Raw genomic sequence first — 21878 nt, forward strand, 5'->3', positions numbered from 1 at the left:
GTGGAGAGAAAGGTCAGTTCAACTGTCATTTCCCTTTAACAGATGCTCAGAGACTCTGCTGGGAGGCACAGCCTGCAAAAGCAGAAGGAGAATCCGTTTCCTGCATCCACTCGATTGATCATAAACTCCCATCTTCTGCACAGTGAGCCAGGAGGGGCCAAGCCAGACCCCTCCTCTGAACGAAAGCCCTTCTCTTCTCATGCAGGATGAAAGGTGGGACAGTGCTGTATTAGCCATAAGACGGTCTGTCTGGGAATGCAGCTGTGGATGTCACTGAGCAACTGACTCCTGTCTCCAGGAGAATTTGAAAAACAGGCACAATTAAGAGAAAATAAGAGGGAATGGGCAAGGGGAAGCATTCATTTCTCTTTCTTAGCCAACAGACAAACAACACAAGTGGACACAATTGTCCAATAGCACTGTGAATGGACAAAGTGCATTCCCACAATGATCCAAGACAGTGGGGCACTCATCCCTCGTTCTCGCAGAGAAGCTGTTCTTTGCTCACTGTAATGTGAAATAACCCGCCCTGATTTAAGGAAATTAAGGGATCAACCCTGCCGCCAACCAGAGACAGTTTCTCCCAGCCAATCTCTAATCCTAGCCTGGCAGGCCTCTAGCAGAAAAGCCCTGGCTGGGGCAACTTGGATCTTGTACAAGTCTGCTTTGTCTACCTCAAGCCTGCTTTGCTAGGATCTGCTCCCTCGGGAGGGGGCCCTGCGGAGCCACTGGGCAACTGTTTGGGGCCCGGGCCAAGCACCAAAGGCGAAACCAAGCGGGGGGCCCTCTCCAAGGGATTGGCTGCTTGCAAAGCCACTTGAAGAAGAAGTCATATAAAACACCCGAGGTGGTAGTAAAATTCTAGAAAAACAAACTGGCAGAGAAGTAAATTTGTCGCTACTAATTTAATGTAATAATTTCCCTAAAAAGATGATGATGTGCACTTAGGGAATACACTTCTAGGCTTACATCACATGCTCATGGGAATTTTGCCAAAGAACATATTTTTTAAAATGTATGTTTTGTCTGACACCATCATTGAAGCTGAAAAAGGACCAAATATTTGGCTTGATCTTTTGGAAACATCCAAATCACTAGTTTCAAAATCATTGAAAGGAGGCCCCTGTGATGAGGCTGAGGGACGAGAACAAAAGCCTCTGCTCTGGGGGGGGGGGGGAGACCAAGATCACACAACCTGAGAATTATGGACTCCAATCATTTACCATATAAAACAGCTTCATGTGATACTTCTATTGCTTAAAGGCAGCTGAATTTCAGTGCTCCCAAACCGCATCTTCGTTTCTTGCTAAAGATGCTGCTCAGATGGTGTTTCATTGCATCCATCCAACGAGGAGTAAATCATGGATAAAGTGTTGACTTTTTTTCTTCATTAATGTGATTTCTTTAAGCTTATGTTCACAAATGTCTCACTGCTGCATAGGTCTAGGGAATGCATAGCTACCTTTATCAATTATTGCATGCTGCCTCCCACTACCACTAGTGCTATTACTACCACTACTACCATACGTAGTAAAAGTAATGGTAATAATAATACTCTAGAAAGTAATTGAGATGGAGGGAAGAGAGGGAAATTATGGTGTTCATCCCACAAAAACATTGCTTTCTTTCAGCTATTGTATTTTTTATGTTATCCTGCAACTGAGGCATTAGGAACTATAAATCACTATTTTACTGCAGGTGTCCCAAGCTTAATGGGGGAGGGAGGGAGACAAAATAAGGCGCTTTTCCCAGGCAATGAAAGAGTTTCCAACTGGATAAGGAAGAAAGAATGAATTGATAGGAAAAACAGAATTGCACACCACTGATCATTCTTTTATACAAAATTGACAGATTGAAATAAAATCAGCAGCTGGTATGTAATCCGTTCCCAAATGCGGCTGCTGAGTTCGTGGGGGTGGGGTGGGGGTGGCTTCTTCAAAAGGTGTGTGTGTGTGTGTGTGTGTGATGCTCCTGGAGAAAAGCTTGATCCAATTTAGCAGAAGGTCAGACTCAAAGGGCTGCATCTGCAAACATAGCTGCTTTAGCTCAGCTGAGCGAAGGCCGTTTGCTATTGCTTGCCTTGTGCATCGCCCCCCCCCCCAATCTTTGTCTATTCCTTGTGGACAAAGGCAGGCAGGCTCTGGGCTCCTGCACCCTTTTTCTCCCAACTATCCCTCCGTCCATGGGGGAGGGGGGCAGCTGTAAAGGAAACGCCTTTGCTTCTACCTTTCTGGGATCTTCAGTCCTGGTACCAGTTGCTCACTGACCCAACTCAGGGGGAGAGGATGAGTGTTTTGGACGCAGCCCTTGGCAATATCATCCCTGCTTATTTTACAAAGATTTAATTCAAATGGGGAATGACTTTGAAGAAGAAGCAGCTGAGAAAAATCAGATCTTTGTTTGTTTATTACCAATTTGTTGAAATTCAGCAAAAATGCAAACCAGTCCAGAAAGGCAAATCAAGTTAGGAAAAGGACAGCAAGAGCTGGTAGTAGCACACATCTAGGACCTGGTTTCACATGTTTCTTCACGTGTTCAGAAGAAAGCTTTCCTTCTGATCCACATTTTTAATCTGTGATTAATGAAATGTTTGATAAATAAAACCAACAAATCTTTCACAACCTCTTAACAAACAGAAGATGTGCCCAGTTTTTATGATCAGACCTAAGATTTGAAAAGTACGCAAACATTCAAAGCTGGATAAACTGATGTAACTTTATTACATAATACTGGAGGGAATTAGTTAACTGCTTCATTTTCCTCTTTCTGCTGTGTGAAACCGGAAGCTATTTGCTTTCATTTCTTTAGCAGGGAAGAAAAAAGATGAAATTTATAAATCAGCCCTTTTTCAAGGAGGGAGTTTTAACCATAAACAACTGACATACGATCCCTATTGTAATGCTTTATCCTTTCAAAGTGCACAGTAGGAAATAGGCCACAGTTGAGAAGGAAATTAAGGAGACATTAAAATAATTTCTGCAGCCCCCCCCCTCTCAACACATCTGGGCCCTCAAGACTCCCATTCCCATGAAAGCCCTCCCTGCCTCCTCACAGCCAGCACCCTAACTTGCCTGTGCCAGGGCTTGCCTTCAGGGAAGTGCAAGGTGCAAAAGGACATTCATCCTGCAGGGGGGAGTCAGTTTCACCCAGGGGAGGACCAGCTATTCTTCTGCCCCTGACTGGCCACCCTCCTCTTCCTGCACAGCAGGAGGTCAAGGGAGGACAGGGGTCCCAAAGCCCAACAAGCATTTTTTCACTAAGGTGGCTTGTGTAGGCCGATGTGGCCGATCTTGCAGACACCTGGAGACTGTATGTGCAGTCCTGCGGCTGCAGAGCTGTCCAGCAGCAGAAGGTGGCTAGCTACTGCTTTCCTGACTCTGACAAAGCTCGACTTTCGTACAACAACAAGGAAGCTACAAGGTACGCCTTTGTCCGGATCGTATAAGAGGGAACTCACTGGGTGAATTTTTAACAAGCAATCTGGTCCTTCATATTATACCGGGATGTGAATTCCGCTTAAGGTACTGTAGGTTTGGTAAGCATTGAAGCCACAAGGAAGGATGTGCCTTTTAGGTGGGAGGAGAGATAAACTGAGCAGCCTTTGGACAAGAAGAGTTATGGGGTGCAAAGAGGAGAATTAGAGCCCGTTCATCATCTGTCATCCAAAAAGAAGCCAACTCTCAGCCCACGAACAAAAGCAGCTGGTTGCAGCTAAGAGGCTTACAGGAACCACATTCAGATCAATCACAAAAAGAGATGCACAAATTATGAACTATTGCAAATACACAAAAACACCACTCTGCGGATAGAAACACTTGCTAGTGAGCAGGTAGATCTTTTTAAACCTCATTTACAGTAAAGTCAGCCAGGAAATTATAACATTTTGAAAATGCCATTATTATTAGCACTACTAGTAATACTACCATTATTATTTCTACTTCTCTTAATATAATGCTTCTACGGAATGAAGGTGGGAAGTGGCCAGGGTTACTAAAGCTTTCTGTGTGTCTGGAGAATTTTGGTCCATCTACCACTGATAGGTCTCTGTTCCAGGGCTCAGCCCCTGTTCAAGAAGTTCTAAGAAACTCTTTGCTGACTTGATTGTGTAGGAAAAGCACACAGCTGCTTCCAATCTTTTCTGTGAAAACTGTATCTCCAGAAACACAAGAAGTCCACCGATCGCAGGAGATGGGAGGCTATGAGCTGTGCCCTTTGCAAGCCAGCGCAGGTTAGCCATTTCCCCCCAGGATGGCAGACTGCTTATCCTAGGATTGCAAGATGGGCTCTCTTCACAGCATTCATCCACCCCTCCCCGTAAGCAGCTTGGATCCTCTGCAGCACACCAAGGAAAAATGAATGACTGTACACAACAGGGTCAGCAAAATGACAACAGCCCAGAAACTGAATATTAGAAGGAGATTTCAAAGAGGAGGAAGGCAGGGAGAAGATGGAGAGGCAAGGGTTAACTTTCAATGTCCCAGTTATTATCAGTTTAAATCACTTTTTGGTTCTTATTCAAATTCATTTCCCTCTCTCTCTTTTGTTTAGGGTATAATCCAGTTTGGACAAACAGGAAGTGATATCATCTTTCCTGCCTGCAAAAGAAACCCACGTTGGATTGACACTGAGCTTTTCATCAGTACTGCACTACCCAGCATTTGACAGGATCATTGTTTATTTGTTTGTTTATAAAATTTATTTGCGGTCCATCTCTTTTCCAATGACATTTTTAATGGGCTTTTTTGGATGGTATTTGCTTTCTTATTCAACAAACCTTTAGCAGACCAGTGTCCAACACACACATTGGCCATTTCCCCCATTATTTATTTATTTATTTATTTGTATTAGGATCCTGAAATAGGCAAAATGAGTTTGTATATCAAGCCTGGTCCTTTCTTTTTTTTCTTGCACACATTAAATGCATTTCATGTGGATGGAAAGTCACTGAACAACAGTGCATGACTATCAGAGAGGACAGGTATTAATTAAGGTGAATCTCTTGGGGAAGGTTTTTTTCTTGGTCTCCCCCCCCAAAAAAAACAAACAAACAAAAAAACCCATAGGAGAAGAGGAGAAGGAGGCCATGCCTACTGCTAGAGTTTGTTTTGAGGAGAAAATCCACTATTTATTCCTCTGTTTCAGAACAAGAAATCATTGAATATTCCCATTAGTAAGAATATCATCCTGCCTATGTTATGCACTCTGCCTAATTCTACAGGGAAGCCACAGGAAAAAAAGTCAGAAGTCTGGAATAAACCACTGCTACGAGTTATGGTTATGACAATACTATTTATTTATTAGTTTGGCAAAGCAGAATATTGAGGAAGAAGCAACAGCAGGGGAAGAGCCTGGGAAATTGTGCCAGGCACTATATGTGTGAGCGAGGGGTCCCAGGACCCTCCTGGAGGTAGATCGGAAAGGTGGCAGACAACTACAGGACGAGAAATCCAAGTACTGCACCTTCGGGACTCGGCATTGTGTTCAGCGGAGTTTCTTTGGGATTAGAGGGTTCTTTGCCTTGGTGGGGGGAAAAAGAGGCACTCCCATCTCCCTGATAGGTCAGGAAGGACAACTCTAAAGCCTTTGTTTTCTTTCTGCTGACAAACGGATGTAAAATAACAGGCTGGCATCGGCCACCGCAGGTCACTGCAGCCAGGCTGCTGTGTGTCAGAATTCAAACTGCTCCATCCATCAATGGCAGGCCAAAAATTAACGTGCCTTGGAAACTCTGCAGCAAGACAGTAACAACCCAATTGAAAGCCTGACCTTCGAAGAATGGAGTAAGATGGAAAAATTATTCCATGCGCTGCACCAAAGCTGACATTAGAAAGGATTTTATACATACTCATGCAGATGCCACCTCCCCCTCGCATGCAATTCAACCGCTGGGCTTATTTGTTTGTTTGTGTATTTATTTAGAGAATGTATGTGGCCTCCCACTCACTTTCAGTGACTCTAAGCGGCTTGAAGGATATGGACATTTGAAACAGCGTGCAAAATGCAAGACTTCAAATGTTTTCCTTGTTACATTCTTACACATATTTGCATTTTGTACTTGTAATTAGCATGCCAAAACTGATGACTGGGATGCGGAAAGGCTGCACCCAGCAATGCAGAGACTGCTCCACTGCTACATACAGTGGGGCCATTGCCCAGGCCCCTGTGAGCCCATAAGCTCAAGAATCACCCCCACCTATGTGTCCAGAGATGCTCCATCATCCAGGTCATGGGGGTTCCAAAGGTGCTTTTCAAAAGGCAGCTGGACTTCCTTGGGTTTTCTCCTTGAAAACATTTAGCTTCTCATCCAAGAAGTTTCTTCAGAAGTAAAATGTTTTCAAAGAAAAAGAAGAACAAGAAAGTCCAGTTGCCTTTTGAAAAGGACTTGTGGGACATCACCTCCTAAGGGTCTCTGGACTGCAGCGTTCCTAATGTACTAATTAGTAAGGCATCCCCAAAAAAATACATGATGGTGTAATTCAGTTGCAAAGTGGAGGAGTGAGCCCACAGCAGAATAGATGCTGGAAAGAGACAGCCAGTAAAGACCAGTGATGAACTTGTGAATAGTTCAGATCTTTGCTCTCACCCTGCTTCTGTTTCCTGGGCATCATTGCAAATGAAAATGAACAATTTCATACTCTGAAGAACGGATTATTCTGTTATTCTGTTAGGCAGCCAGGAACACAAACTGTTTAGAGTAGATCACATATGGCAGATAAACTGAGAGAGTAGCTTCCTATGAACCTCCAGGAGTTTCTTCCTGCCTTCTATTGGTTCACCTGAGGAAGAGACTGGCTGGGGAGAGGCCTTAGCCCAAGGAAGGAAAAACATTTGGCAGCAGAAGAGTTTCATCCACAAACATGTGGGCATGTCCTGTAGCCTGTTCCTTGACCCTCTCACAGCCCAAACCCCGATTGATGCAGAATCTCCTTCCAGTCCTGGATCCACATGGTATGGGGATGATCACCATGATCCACAACAGATGCTGCCAGGTTCCTGCCGAGAGCTGGATCCCACCCCCCATTCTATAAAGCCAGTGGGAGGAGATCTACCCCACCCCATGGTACTTTTGGCTTCCTTTCTTAATGGAAAAAGCTATCTTAGCACATCATTTCTATATGAGACAAGCTATACACACACTATTTTACATGAAATCTTTATATCCTATTTTTTTCCTGAAGACTGAGTGAATCAATCAAAATAACTGAAAGCTCATTTAATAAAAATAAAGGAATGCAAATGAATCAGAAACCTAAAACATTAGATTGATGGGCATATCTTGGTTGCTGTAATTATTAAAGGTGTATCATTTTCTAAACTCTCATTGCATTAAATGGGTGATGTACATTTACTGAAAGTAATTAGCATCTTAGTGACAATGAATTGATTGACTGAACGTCTCTCCACATAATAAAGTGCTGCTGCATTTGCATCTGGAAAGACAGACAGATGAAACCTTCTGCTGGTTGATGCTCTGGATTATCCCCAAAATTTCATGGAGAATTTTAGCAACAGCAAACCCCACCTGAGTCCCCTAACCACCCATGTCTAGACTGTTCCATTGTCTCTTCCTCTTCTCACATTAATTAATCCAGGACACTAGCTGTTCAACCCTTCCTCTTCCTGCCTGGAGCACGGATGGAGAAGACCTTCCTTAAAACTCTGAAGCAAAATGGCATTCATGCAACTTCCCATGAGGAAAGTGATGTATTTTGGAGAAGCTCTAGGAGAGGTGCTCAGGATATTTTGGCATCTGATGTAAGATGAAAGCCAAAAGCACAAGGATGCAATTGGTTCATCTAGAAAGGACACATTGTCTTGGTTCTTCCATAAGCATGTTTTGAAGGTCACACCCACAGAAATTCCAGGTAGGGTCTACAAGAGCCACTGTAAAGCTCCAATTCCAGCTTTGGCCCCACCATTTGTTTCCCATCCCATTCGACTGTTTCACTTCACTTTTTAAAAGCCGCTCTGAGCCTTAATGCCAAGATCTGCTGCTCCTTTCAAGTTAGTAGTCTTTCTCTGAATTAAATGGCAAAATGTTTTCATAGACGGGCTTTCTAGAAAAAAATGGGAAGGTTGGGAAGGATCTTGTCATATGGGAGAGTCCTGAACTTTGGTGCTCTGCTGTCTAGACTGGGGCACCTTTTGCATTTACAAAAAAAGAAGAAGCAGCTTTCCATACAATTATAGCTGAAACCACTTTCCGTTTTCCTCCTCAACTCCCTGAGGAAGAAGTGGGGACCTCATGTCAAAAGCCATCACTTTAGAACAATAAATAAATAAATCAACCAAAACCTTCCTGGGTTGGCCAACTGTAGCATAAGTAATTCAAGAGGCTGCGAGATGCCAGATAAATCTGATTACTGTAAAAGACAGGGATAAGCCTGCCTTCCTCTGAGAATTCAGAGAAAACAAAACAGCCCTTGGCTTCTCATTCAAGGCAAAAAACCACAGGCCCCTCCATCAATTCAAACCCCAATCGCTTATGGCCCCCATCCCAGGCCTTCCTGTTCCTCAGAGACCCCATGAGCTGAAAGGGTCTACAGCAGGATTCCCACGGGTCAGCCACAGCACAGATGGGGGTTGCAAATAAAGCTATGCAGGCTCCAAGAGCAACCCAGAAGTTCTGGATGTGGAAGAGGCCACCCTGACCTCCCCCCACTCTTGAGGAGGGTTGAAGAGTACAGTGCAGGAATGGGCAAGGTGGGACCAGCTGCTCTAAGATAGCCAAGTGGCTAACCTTACAAGGAATGTTACTGCCACTAAATATAAGAACTCGTTCTGATGAAAACTGAGATTGCAGAAGCCAGGTTTCTAACTTCTTCTCTCTTCCCTCAAATGGGAATTCATTAATAAAGCAACTTTGAAAAATGATTATGAGGAAATAATGTCACAATTGCAAATAATACTTGGTATTATTTGTTCTGTGAGATGTATGCTCTGATTTAACCAACAATTGAAAATAATGGACATCTCCTCCCAGCTGGTGTACTAAATCATAATTTCACTATAGTGTCAGCATTCCAAGTAACACACTCATAGTTGCCATATAGTTTTTAATTTTGCATCAAAACAGAACAGAGATATTTATGAAAACTGTTATTGCTTAGCAACAATCAATTCGTTAAAACAGTATTTCAAAAGACCAACTGTTTGTAGATTGGCTATAAACAGATGTGAACATCAGCATTTTGGGTTCCCCACCAAGCAAATCTGCTGAGCCTCATGAAATCTTGCATCAGGTTAGCTTAGTTGCTGTCTTTGCAGCTCAAGGAACTGTCAGGTTCCGGATTAGCAGGGGAAAAGAAAACCCCAGCCAACAGTATGGAGCTTGTTGTAGAGATTTTACCTTCCCCACTCCGGCACATTCCAACCATCACCCAGTGCAGTTTCAGTGCAATATTGTCAGCTCTAAACTATTTTTCAGGGTTGAAAAAAATATAAAAATAAAATCATCTACTGTATTTTAAAATGCATATGTCCTTCAAATGAAAAGCATAAATTAATTTGAAGCAGAGCAACTAATAAAGCATAATTCAAATATTTTTAAAATGGTTCTTCTTAAAAGCCAAATAAGTTAGTGAGGAAGAAGCAGAACTCTGTGGACAGATCCAAGTCAGCAAATATTTTAATTTAGCTCCATCTGTTCTGGATCACTCATAATTCAGGTCTAATATTTTGCCTCCTGTTTATTAAATTCTATTTACTAACCTGATTTATATGCCCCCTTTCTGTTCCTTAAGCATCCCCCATCAACCTGATGGCCCTTTGCTAGCAAATGAACAAAGTTGCATTTTATGCCTCTTCTGGCTGTGATGCCCCCATTTCAGTCTGTGTTTAATTCCCCTGTGATGCCCCCCCAAATAAAAATTCATCTGAGCAGCTGGATGCTGGGTGCGATTTGCTCTGAGAATCTAACCGGTTCCTCTTCACATTTTTGGCAACATCAGATTTGTCACTGAGAAACTATAAATCTTACACATAAATTGTACTTTAATTTCAGGTGCCTTTCCTTCTGATTCTTCTTGGGACTTTTACCTAACATAATTGCAGATACTGAAACTAAAAACTAAAGTTTATATGTTTTATAAAGAGAAAATAAAGCTGATGTCTTACTTGGAGGTGAAATCTATAGAAATAATTTATACAGCTTTTAGATTGCTCCTCCTTCTGCCGGTCTCTCACCTATTAGCAAATGGGGATGTCCCCCTGGGGTCTCCCTTAGATCTTCTTATAGCCACTGGCCAACTCTTCACCCGCCCTTCCCCATATCCTTGCCACCCACCTCCGCTGCAACTGCCATGGCCACAAGGTGAAGTCTTTTTCAAAGGCAGCTGCATTTATTTGTTCCACCTGCTCTCCTGGTGATCCACACAGGACATCCAAAGCTCTCCAGCTCTCCAGCTCTCCAACTTTTCTACTCCACCTGTGAAGCCTCCCCGGACAAAAGCACCAGGACACGGGACCCCAAAGGTCTCCCAAACCTTTGCAAGGAAGCCCATTTGCTCTTGCTTGTTCCATCATTTCATCATGTGGAAGGAATTTCCTTGTTTACTTATCCCGCAGCACCAAACAAGCATGCAAAAAGGGATCCAAATCCTCCCCTTCATCGGCCTTACATCTCTTTAGCCAATGCTTGACAAATCTTTCAACCCAAACCGAGACAGCATCCAAGCCAAACTTCACAGATAAACAGGAAAAGTTCTGCAACCCTTCTGGCTCCTTTAAGAGGCTCCTGAACAAATATACATACAGTAACTGGACCACACTTTGAAATCACAGAGTTCTGTAGTGGCTGTGTATGTGTATCTATGTAACATGACAAAGATAAATTCCTATTACTTCTTAGTCAAGCTATCATAGACTAAAAATAAGTATTCTCCACCAACATGCGATGAAATGTCCTTTTCTACTTGATGAATTCTCAGACCACTTTAAATTTGGGAAGATTCATTTCTTTGAAATGAGGCTTTGGAAGGTCTGCTTGCTTGACACATCACCTGCTCCAGTGCCCGAGTAATCTGGAAGATGACCAACACTCTCTGGACATAAATGATCTTGGGCAGAAGTCTCTGATCCAAGAGACTAATAAGGGAAGGAGGTCATAATTTGAAGTAGATGGATGGACGGCCATGATTTATTTACATTTTAGAGACATTTATTAGAGAGTTGCTCTGCTAAGGAAGTCAGTTCCCACACTGCAGGGAAAACTAACAGGACCTCTCCGGAGTATTTGAAGTACCCCAAAATAAGATTTGGGCAATGTATCAAAAATGAAACAAGCCAAGGGCACTTCTGCCAAGCTGGTTTCTGAAGTTACTTCCTAGGCCTAATCTGTCTGATACCAAGAGTGGAGAAAAAGGGCCAAGATACTCAGAACATGAAGCAAGGGTTTGGAAGGCTCTTTCCCCTAAGAAACAAGGCTGCAGGTCTGTCCATCCTGCACTTTCTCTCTTGCATGTTCAGTGGAAGAGCGAGAGAAATGGTTCAAATCCAGACAAAGGGCTCCAGCGTTGGGCTTCCTTGTAAAAAAAAGCCTGACCCACAGTGAACAGACCTGTCAAAGTGATGCCGGTTACCCTGTCGTTAAATACCCTGCCTGGAGCAACAGGGCTTGGAGCGGCTCTCATACAACCCTGTTTCCCTATTGACTCCAGACGGGCCTTGGATTTCGCCATTTTTATGATAAAATTTGCAACAGGAAATGTACCAAGCAAGAGTGCAAAAGAGAATGTGAAGGAACATGGCAGGAAAAGGAGTCCGAGTCTACCTACTGATGTGATGCTTTAAAAACAACAAGGATTGTCCAGGGGCTTAGAGCATCCTGTGTGACAGGCTCAAAAGCCCCAAGTCCAGCAGTGTGGTTGTGGAGTCAAGACTCAAATGGTCAGAGGACAACTCCTCTGAGTTCAGACTCCTCTAGTTGAAACAGCGCTTTCCCGATCAGTGAAATGGAAAGTCACCACAGAGAACAGTGCCTCTTTGGCTCTGCTTTGGGAGCAGTTTATTTCAGACGTAATAAATTGGGAGGTTTTTCTGTCCCTCCATAAATCTAGGGGTAGTGCAAATGAGGGGCTGCTCATTAGGAACAAAAGAACAGGGGCTCCCTAGGCAGTGGCAGCCAGCGCTAACATTAAAGCCCTCATTAAAAGGACCTATCCTCTGTTAAACAAGAGATATAATTTAAGAACATGGTAGAAATGTGGCATCAATGGCTTTAGAAGACTGGAAGACGGGAGAGGTCCCGGAAACAGGCAATGAGAGGGGTGGGATCTGGTTTACTAACAGCGGAGGCTCTTTTGCACCCTCCTGGAACAGAGACCGCAAGAGGCAGGTGCCAGTTTGGGCTTGCAGATAAATGGCCCAGTCCACGCCAAGGGTGGGGAAGCAGAAGAGACATGCCCTCGGCCCCTTCTGGAGTTCAGTCCTAAGGGACCCCTTTTCAGGGTGCCAGAGAGAGGGGGCTGTTTTTGTGGCAGTGGGCTCTGCAGGGACCGAAAATCATCCCAGAGGATTCTGTTCTCACCATCATTCAACAAAGCTGCCATTCCTGTCAGTGTCTTCCCATCACTAGGATAAGTCCCATTACGTAACTCTTTGGTAGAGATTGGCAAGGAGGGCCCCATAAAGGACACAGGTTGCTTTTGCCCATGCGCTGCCCCTTCAGCTGAAATGCACCCCTTGCAAAGCAAGCCTCCCAGCAAAGGTCTTCCAACCCACCTGGCTGCTCCCCTGTGCAGCCCCTGCAGAGAGTTTCATTCACCAGAAGGCTACACCTACAGAACCATGAAATATAAGTGGTGGCCTGGAAGAAGGGTCACTTTAAATCGCCTGGATTGCTGAAAAGGACATAAGCATCTGTCTGTAAGTTAACTAACCTAATGAATCCACCATGTATCTATTTCCCATTATGTCCCATTAAGTTTAATGGGATTGATTTCTGGTTAGGTAAAATGGAATTTGCAAAGTTACCAGAACATTTGAGTAAGTACATAGCAGCAGGAAATAACTTGTACACTTTTATCTCAGCAGTTTCCTTTAGTAATGCTGGGTGATAGACATACTTTACCTTTTAATTCTATACAAGCTACATTTCTATGGGGCGCATTTGAATATTTATGATTTGCAGTGTCATATTCAGTACTTATTAAGTTAGTTGCCTTCCCAGGTTTTTGTGAACAGGTATGGGTTATAAATCAAAATCAATAAATGCACAAAGAGCAGGAAAATTCTATGATCAACTGGTCTTAAAATAGGGTAACATGACGCATCATCACAACCAGAGTTTCAGCATTTTTATCTTACTCTACCCGTAAGGAAGTAGTTCAAGTAAATTAGAAGTAGAAATTAGAACTGCTAATCAAGCAACTCCACTGGGTTTCTAGGTTTCCATTTTTGTTCTGCCGGAAGGAGACCTGCAGAAGCCCCCAGGCAATGCATTGCTGGAAGAGGTGCCCTGGGGCCCCTGCCTGGCCAGAGAGCCCACAGAAAGGGCAAACCCCCCAATCGACCTGCCCAGAAAGGGGAGAGATACATGGGAAGGGGCAACAGCCTTTCCTTGGTCCAGGATTTACAAAACTAATTCAAGGGCCTATATTCATACATATAGGCATATACACATATACACACACAGACACACACACACACACACATATGGGGGGAGGTGTGTCTGGTCTCTTGAAGGCCATGAAAGCAACCAAGTTCTTGGCGCTTTATGAAGCACATCTTTGCCAGAGATCCAGGCTCTCAAAACCAAGGAAAGGTGCCCCTGGCAGGAGGGAGAAACCTTTGGCACAATGGCTACTTTGTGGCCCTAATAATGACCCTCTCCAGCCAAATGCCATTTGCTGTCCTTTTTGCATGTGAGATATTTTTTGAAGCAAGCTGTTCTCATTTCCCTCGATGGACAGAAAGATATCGGTCACCTCCCTTCAAAACTCCCCCTCCTCTAAAAGTGGAGCTCTGCTCCTTAATCCTGCACCCTTTCACAGTTAGTAAGGGAGGGCCAAGATTTCTGCAGGCTTTGAACGAAGGGAGCCCAGTCCCAAGCCAGAGCCCAGTAAGAGTGGCTAATTCTTAGTCCAGGCCCAAGGCTGCCACCTTCTCTGTCCTAAAACTTTTCTGGAGGAGAAGCCCTCAAAAAAGGCATCCTACGTCTTCCCAGGTTTGTGTTCTGTCGCTTTCTTCCACTGGCAATCGGGGTCCAAGAGAGACTTCTGGCTGTGCCTGACCTTCCCAAGGCCTCCTCTGGCCAGACCCTGTGCTGCCCAGAAGAGGCCTCCTGCTCCATTAGAGGGTCTCCCGTGGGCCCCTCACTAAGATGCGCCCTTTGCTAAGGCACAGGTGCAGCACACAAAGCCCCTTGAGAAATCGTCCCTCTGGCCTACAATCTATCAGACAGTTGCACTAGGTGAGGAAATCATGCCAACGTTCATTCCCCCCTTTTAACAGCTCCAATACAGTGTACAACGTGGCTCACTCACCTGGGTTTTGGGGCCAAGAATATTTCCCTAAGAGGGGCCAGCGGGCAGCAGAACAGCAGCAGAGAGGTCTGGGGCTGCGTTCCTCCCCTTCAGACAGGAGCACCAAGTGGGTGGACTGGAGCCTTTGGGGATGCAGTCCGTGGCCTGTAGCCCCCAAGGAGTGGAAGGATGGCCAGGGAACCAACTTTCAGCCCCTCTTCATTCCGGGTCCCAGCCTCACCGGATGCCCTGGAGCCTTGCCAGAGCTGAGTACCACCCCAGGTTCCACACACCCGCCCCCCCCCCCCCGCTCCAGAGCAGCTGCGTTGCGGCCACACAGACCTACCAGCCTGTCGGCAAGCGCTCCGTTGGCCTTGGACACCAAGGAGAATCCTGTCCCAGCCACTCGAAGGGTCACTTTTGTTTCGGGAAAGATCAGGGAGAAAGCCTCACTGTTCCAGAGCATCATTTACATGCTGGGATAACGAAGTCCCAAAATGTCTTCAAAGGCTCCATTTCCCACTTTTAACTCATGACCAGCAGGACTCTTTGTGAAGCTTCCTGAAATGGGCATTCTGGGCCTCGTTCAAACAAAAGAGTTGTGAATTCATTAAACTATTTAATTATGCCGTGTTATTTTGGACCATTAGCCAGCATGCAGTCAATAAAGCCATGGGATGGTCTTTCCCCAGAAGACCCCCGGCCATTTCCAGTCTTTATTCTGTGACAAGGGAGCCCTCCACCTCCACTCCCCACTCCGCCATCGCCACCCCACCATTATTGGCCAGCTGCCCAGTCCTGGCTTTGCCAGGAAAAGCCCAGATTCCTCCCCCCCCCATGTTAACTCAGGAATGCGGGGGGGGGGCTCCTCCCCATCCAACTGAACCTCAAAGCCTCCCAAGCAGCCGCAGCTGCGTCTCACTTGGCAGCCAGGCACAGGAAAGAAATCAGCTTCTTTTTTATACTCTAGTAAATTTGCCTTTTACATCTCTGTCTTCTCAGATGGGCTTGTTATTGAGCTCACTGTCCACAAATTCCATTGATCTCAGGCTGTGACTCAATCCATATGCCCGTGCCTGACACCAGCACAGCAAGCAAGCAATACAAATCCTGTTCAGGCTACAAACTTATTGATTGTATAGATTTCTCCCAAAGTTGTGATAATGATATATCATTGTTAAATTTGGTAGAACAAACTGCTTTCCCAATCTGTCAATGCAAGCATGACAACCAATTCACAGCCTGGTTGCATTCCTTCCTCTGAAGGGCGGCAATGGCTGGCAAAGGCTGCTGCCCAGGGTGGCTGATGGATGCGGTCCTCCCGGTGGCCTCTCCTGACCTGGGGCGCCTCTTGGGCCAGACTGCCTGCTCTTCTCTTCCTTTATAGGGGAATCTGCTGATCAGCTGCGTTAAACAGGCCGTGTGCTTCTAAAAGTCTGCTTTCTAGTCCTTCCAAGTTCAGCCCCAATACATGGAAGGTGGCCTGACAGTTACCGATCATAAACCATTTCTCCTGGTCCTGGCCTACACCTCTGAACAAGTCACATCCGGGAGCCACAGCAGCTCTTCTCTCAGTCCCCACCTCCAGAGAAAAGGTTGCAGGTACATAGTAAAAATCACTTCAAGTTTTACTTGCTGCTCCTCCTCCAATGTCGTAAGACACCTGGAATCACCTCGATGTGTGTGGGCAACCATATAAATTTGTCTAATAAAAAATAATAAATAAAATAAACAAGGATAGCCGTTCCTGGAGGGATGTTCTGAAACAGGTAGAGGAAGAGACATTCAAATATTCCACTGGCACTCTTTTTGCTGGAATTTATTTCCTTCCTTTCTTTCAAGGCAGTCATTCCCACCTCTCTGGCCTGCTTACTGGCCTTTTCTTTCTTCTCTCCATTGTGGGGAGGGGAACTCCTTGCTCTGTGGGATGGCATCCACCTTTCAAGCCCCTTTTCAATGCAGACCACCCAGCCTCTGCAGAGATTAGCTGAGGGCACTGCTCTCCCACTGGGCAATTTCCACACCCTGCTTATCATTAGTTATCAAATTCACGAAGACTTGGGAAAAGAAACATGCTTTTTAAGCAGGATAAAAACTGTCTTAATTCTCAGGCATCTGTGCTCCAAAACCAGTGCCCTTTCCTTCCCCTCCTGTGGAACTCTCAGCTTGACGGCTCCATGCTGGAAGGGCTCCTGCGTTGCCTTTGCTCTTGCCTGGACCTGGAATCACCCTTCCGCAGGAACGTGAAAGATTCAAGCCAAGGGCTGGCTCTCTGGATCCGGTGCCCTTCAACCCGTGAGCAGGGCCTCCTTCCCCACATGAAGGGAGCTTTTTCAAAGGCCACCCACAGAAGCCCAGCAATTAGTCATCCCTTGGCATCAAAGCCTCTCTATGGTTGGCTTCTTTGTTTTTGTAGGGAGCTCTGGAGACACCCTGCTAGTCTGTGCTCCTGGAAGGAGGCAGGCAAAAGGATGGGGGCCCAGAAGGAGAAGGATCTCCTCTCCTCTCCTCCCTCCCTTCCCACCTCAGCCCGGATTGAGGTGAAGCCCTGCCACAAGCCCTCTATTCGTCAAGGAGGCTGTGACAAAAAAGGAAAGAAAGGTGCCCCAAAGAACCAGACTGGAAGAGACCGTCCTTGCCTTGGTGCTCTGGGCTCCAGCAACTGTCTTCAAAAAGTAAGGGAATGATAGGTTTGTGGAAGTCTCTTTCCCTTCCTAAGGAAAAGCGTTAGGTTGAAAGTTAAGGCATATTTGCTTATAGGGTTCTTCGGTGGGGGGGAATCTTACACTGTTTATTATAGGAGGCAACCCCACCCCCACCCCATTTTCCCTTCTTTTTGTAGGAATAGCATGCTTCTATGTCTAAGACCGGCAAAAGAGGAAAAAGCGAAGAGGAAAAAGCACAAACAATAGCAAAATGTATTTTGGAAGGCACTGCACTGCTTTCCACATCCCAGTGCCTCCCTAATGGAAAATCCAACAAACATTGTGGTCACAAACAGAAACTGAAAGGAGAATGCACCAACAACAGCCAAATCAGCAACCACTGATAGGTTGCTACATTTTTACAGACATTTAAGAAATGGACGAATGTCCCCAGGTTTCCAATACGTGAAGCGGATTGTCTGAATTTATTGTCTGTCTTTCTTCTTTGTGGTGTAAGGTCTGACTGTGCCATTACACAAACACCAGACAAGAAGGTGATGCCGAGGGACTCGGCTTAAAAGTTTGGCCAAGAAAAGCACCTTTCAAACTACTAATAATGTATGAAATCCCAGGGCGGCACCACCCCACGGTCTCCCCAGCTTTGGAGGGGGAGATACTTTCTGCCCTTAGGATCAACGATGGAGCAGCTGGTTTGAAAGAGGCTGCATAATGTTGCATACAAACAATTTGCAGAATTAAAAACAGTCATTCTTATTTAGGGCGATAAACCCTCCACACTCATAAATGGCCTTCCCTGACCCGTTGCTCCACCCCTCCTTGAAAGTCATGAGCTCCTTCTTCACATTGTACCCCCTCGGTGGGTGTCTCTTGCCAACCATGCCCTGTCCCATGAGGGCCAGGGCATTCCTTCTGCCACTTGCACCCATGCCAAGGGCACTGGGCCCAAGGTAGTTCCAGAGCACCTGGGGGTCTCCCTATGGAGCCTTTGGCGACTGCTGTCAGCAGCTGCAAGCACAGGGGTGGAGCAGGTGGTGAGCTTCTGCTTCCTAGATTTGGCCAATATTGCATTCCACTTAATTCCTACATATGTTCTGACACAGTATACACTCATCTGCTAACAGCTGTGCATACAGAACACATGTGTTCTTGCGGTTTACAGTGACTGGCATAAAAAAGTGCTGGCAGTTAAAGGGAATTGGTTATGCTTGAAAAACTTCCTACATAAATTTTGTTTATTTGGGCATCCTATGGTTTTCCCTTGACCCACATGCCATAGACATTCTCAAGGACAATTTTGAGGAATAAATATTGCCAATGCCCTCAAGTCTGCCAGCAATTTCAACTCCGGTGCATAAGGACAGAAGAGAGGAGGGACAAGAAGACATTTCCATCTGCTCTAGAACCAGGATACCGTTGCTGTGTGAGCAGCAAGTTTCTTTTTGCAATCCCAGAGGTTCCTTCTAGCTTTTGTCCCCATGGACTATCCTTGCTCTCCAGCTTCGGGGTCTGCACTCCTGGCTGAGGGCCTGCTTGCTTCGGGCCCTGGAGCTGCTGGATCACAATGGAGAGGTTTGTGCCCCTCTCGGCTCCCAGGTAGAATCCCTGCTTCTTGAAAGGGGCAACAGCCTGCCTGTGCACATCCAAAGATGGTTTTCCCCCCCTCACTTGACACCCAGAATATTATGGGGAGCTGAGGAAGAAAAGGAATCCACGCTTGGAAATTAATCGTGTCAGGCTGTCTTCATATATCAAGCTAATCTGAAAGGGCTTTAATTTTAATAAAGGATAAAAAAGGTTTCTTTGCTAGATTAAACTTGCAATTGTCATTCATATATTGTTTATAAGGTGCTCATCTCCTTAGTGTTTTTTTGTTTTTGATTTTGTATACTAGTTAGCAGCGAAGACTTGTCTGCATGTATCAGAAGGAATAAAGAGCAAAATGTCCTTAGCTGTCAGTTTTAATAAGGGAAGTCAATGTGCCTCCATTCAGGTTAAATATTGCCCTGTCACATTTCAATAGAGTCAACAGAATTTTTAAAGAAAACTCAAAAGCACAGTGTGTGCAAAAAAGAAAAAATATCTTCCTTGTCACTGAATGTCAAAGCCCCGTTTTATTTGTGAGGGAGGGGAGGGGGGAGGTAGGACAGAAATTTCTTTTGTAAAATGAGAAAAATTACTGCTCATAATTGGTGCTGACATGAAAAGGGGCTCTTTTTGTGAGAAAGACAAAGAAAATCTCTAATTTAATAATCACCTGCAAAGTGTTATTGTGATGGGAACAAAACATACACCAAGTCATCTCTTTTAATCAACTATTTCATTCTTAACCAATCCCGGCATTTCCTGAGGCTTCGGCACACGGGGAACCTTGGCGTGAACGTGACTGCCCAGGCAGAGAAGGGGCCCTTGGGAGAGAGGCTGCCAAGGAGGCGCCTGGCACTCCACCATGCAGCCCAGGAGCCTTCCTTCCTCCGTAAGGCCACATGCTCAGGAGCCAGGCTTCTTCACACCAGGCCCAAAAAAATCCTAAAACCCCCAACTATCAACTTTTCATATTTCAATGTTAAAATGGTACTTACTATGTTCAGAACTAATCACTTTAAGGCAATAATAATTATTTATGCAATATTAATAAGTAAATTATGTCCTGATATGTCAATATTGATATATTGATATAAATGCATATAATTTGCATGTATATTTCTAGAACTTTGTATTACTTAGTATATTGTTAAATCAAATAAGTAAATAAATCACCAGATGTAATTCAAAATGCTTGCGCTGTATTAACACACAAAATAGTGGGGAGAGATAATAATACATTATTTGGGAAGCTGCTTTCAATTTTCTCTTGCCTCTGAAGACTATTCAGCATGCCTGAGTCAAAAAGAATTGTTGAACTTGTGTTTTTTTGGACTGAACAAAAGAAGAGGACCCTTCACCAGGCTGCCCTTCATCCAGCCTGGCAGCTTTTGAAGGGGATCCCCTTGCCTGGCACCCACAAAGGGGCCCATACCACGCTTCCCCAGATCTTACAAAAAGAATCTTCCCCATTTGTGATCCAGTTTCACTTCTGCAAACTGGACATTGTTCCTGAAATTGACTGTTTTTAAATGGAAGCTGAGGGGCTCAATCCGGTCCTTGTGGACAGGTGCCAAGAGAAAGCCTGACCTCGTGTTATGGCTTATTTGAATCGTGGTTTGTTGAGCAAGCCTCACGAGTAGAATTAACGCAAAATTAACAGGCTATGTGAATGTGGGTGCGGGATTCTACTGGCTTTTACTTTCTTTCCTCCCACCTATTTAATAAAAATATTTACATTGTTTTAATAGTTTGTATTATTATTTAAGCTGTGTTGAAATGCTCCTCCGTATGAGGCAGCACAGAAATTTATTAACAAAGTGAATGTGTGAAGCCAGATGCTCCCACTGGGGCTCAGAGTGAGGAATGAGCCCAGCCGCTGGATTTGGACCGGTTCCTTTTGTCCAGTCCTGGATGGTTGGGACAAAGTGAGACCAGAATTTTGGGAGAGCTGCAGCAGAAAGCCCAGCTCAGGGCAATTTTCCTTCCCTGGGTCTTCAGCTCCACCTGGTGATGGTGCACGGGCAGGACCAGAACCAGAACCAGAACCAGAACCAGAACCAGAACCAGAACCAGAACCACTCACAGCCAGAGACAGTCCCTAAGGGACTTTGTAGCCACCCCAGCTCACAAGCGTGAGGAGAAGTTATAGGAAGAAACAGCATCTGCATCGTTTTGAACCTCTAGAGGAGAAGCAGAATATGAGTCTAACCAATAAATCAATACATACACTTTGGAAGACAATACCTAGCTTAGGTTCTGGGAAGCCTTCGACCAAATTAAAATTGGATAAAACATCAAGAAGCCGACCAGAGTCCCAGTCTATAAAACATCTTAAGACAAATGGAACCACTGCAAGAAAGACAAACTGGAAGGCCCCAAAATGTTCCTTTTGGCCTCTTTAAAATCCAGGTCACTCACCAGTCCCTGTTTTACAAGCCACTTACAGGACACCAACACCACACATTGGAAACAGGCCTGTTTTCATAACCATTTCTGAGCCTTAATCTGTGAAGCTAAACCCTGCAGGGTATGACATGGAAAAGAGGAAGAGCAGAAAAACTTCCTAGGGCAGGTGCTCACTCCATGGCATGTGCTCTGAAGAAGCCTGGAAATAAGTCAAGTGGCTTCCCATCCCTTGACAAAATCAAATCTGCCCCTCTCATTTGTTCCCTGCCTGGCAAAGCCCGCCCGCCAAAGGCACTCGGCTGGGGCCTTTGTGGCCACTCCTAGATACCTTCTCCACTCTACTCCTCCTCCTTTTCCTCTTCTCTGGTGAATCAGTAATCCCTGCCCTGGGGGTGCCACTGGGCCCACCAGACACTTCAGGCAACCTGAGCCCCATGGCTCTTCTTCCTACAAGAGAATGATGCTCCTGATAGGAGGCCTCAGCATTCGAGCTGCTTGGAGTGCTGGGACGAGAATGATGCTTCAGGAACAACTGCCCTTAGATGAGGGGGTGGGAAGACCTGGGAAGAGCACTTTGAGCTAACTAAGTTGCCATGGTCAGCACTCAAAAACAAGATGAAGCCATTACAAAAAGTGCTAGGTCTGTTGAATAAAAGCACCGGCCTCAGGAGCAATTTCTTACCACAATCCGGCATTGGGAGTACCTGAACAACCCACCTAGAGCCACCTCTAGGTGAGATGGGTGGCATATAACTCTAAT

The 21878-nt window shown here is 45.1% G+C and overlaps 1 protein-coding gene and 1 long non-coding RNA gene across 2 annotated transcripts in view; one reads left to right on the top strand and one right to left on the bottom strand.

Moving 5' to 3' along the window:
- ZFHX3 (zinc finger homeobox 3) overlaps nucleotides 1-21878 on the bottom strand; it is a 213323-nt gene that overhangs the window by 174501 nt on the left and 16944 nt on the right. The gene's annotated exons all lie outside the window — the stretch shown is intronic.
- On the top strand, nucleotides 22-4709 carry LOC117671073 (uncharacterized). The gene is made up of 2 exons (XR_004592755.2): nucleotides 22-213; nucleotides 4549-4709. It is a non-coding gene; the product is annotated as an uncharacterized LOC117671073 (long non-coding RNA).

Source organism: Pantherophis guttatus, chromosome 11 (assembly GCF_059756535.1).
Source record: "Pantherophis guttatus breed Tessera chromosome 11, ASM5975653v1, whole genome shotgun sequence".
Lineage (NCBI taxonomy): Eukaryota > Metazoa > Chordata > Lepidosauria > Squamata > Colubridae > Pantherophis > Pantherophis guttatus.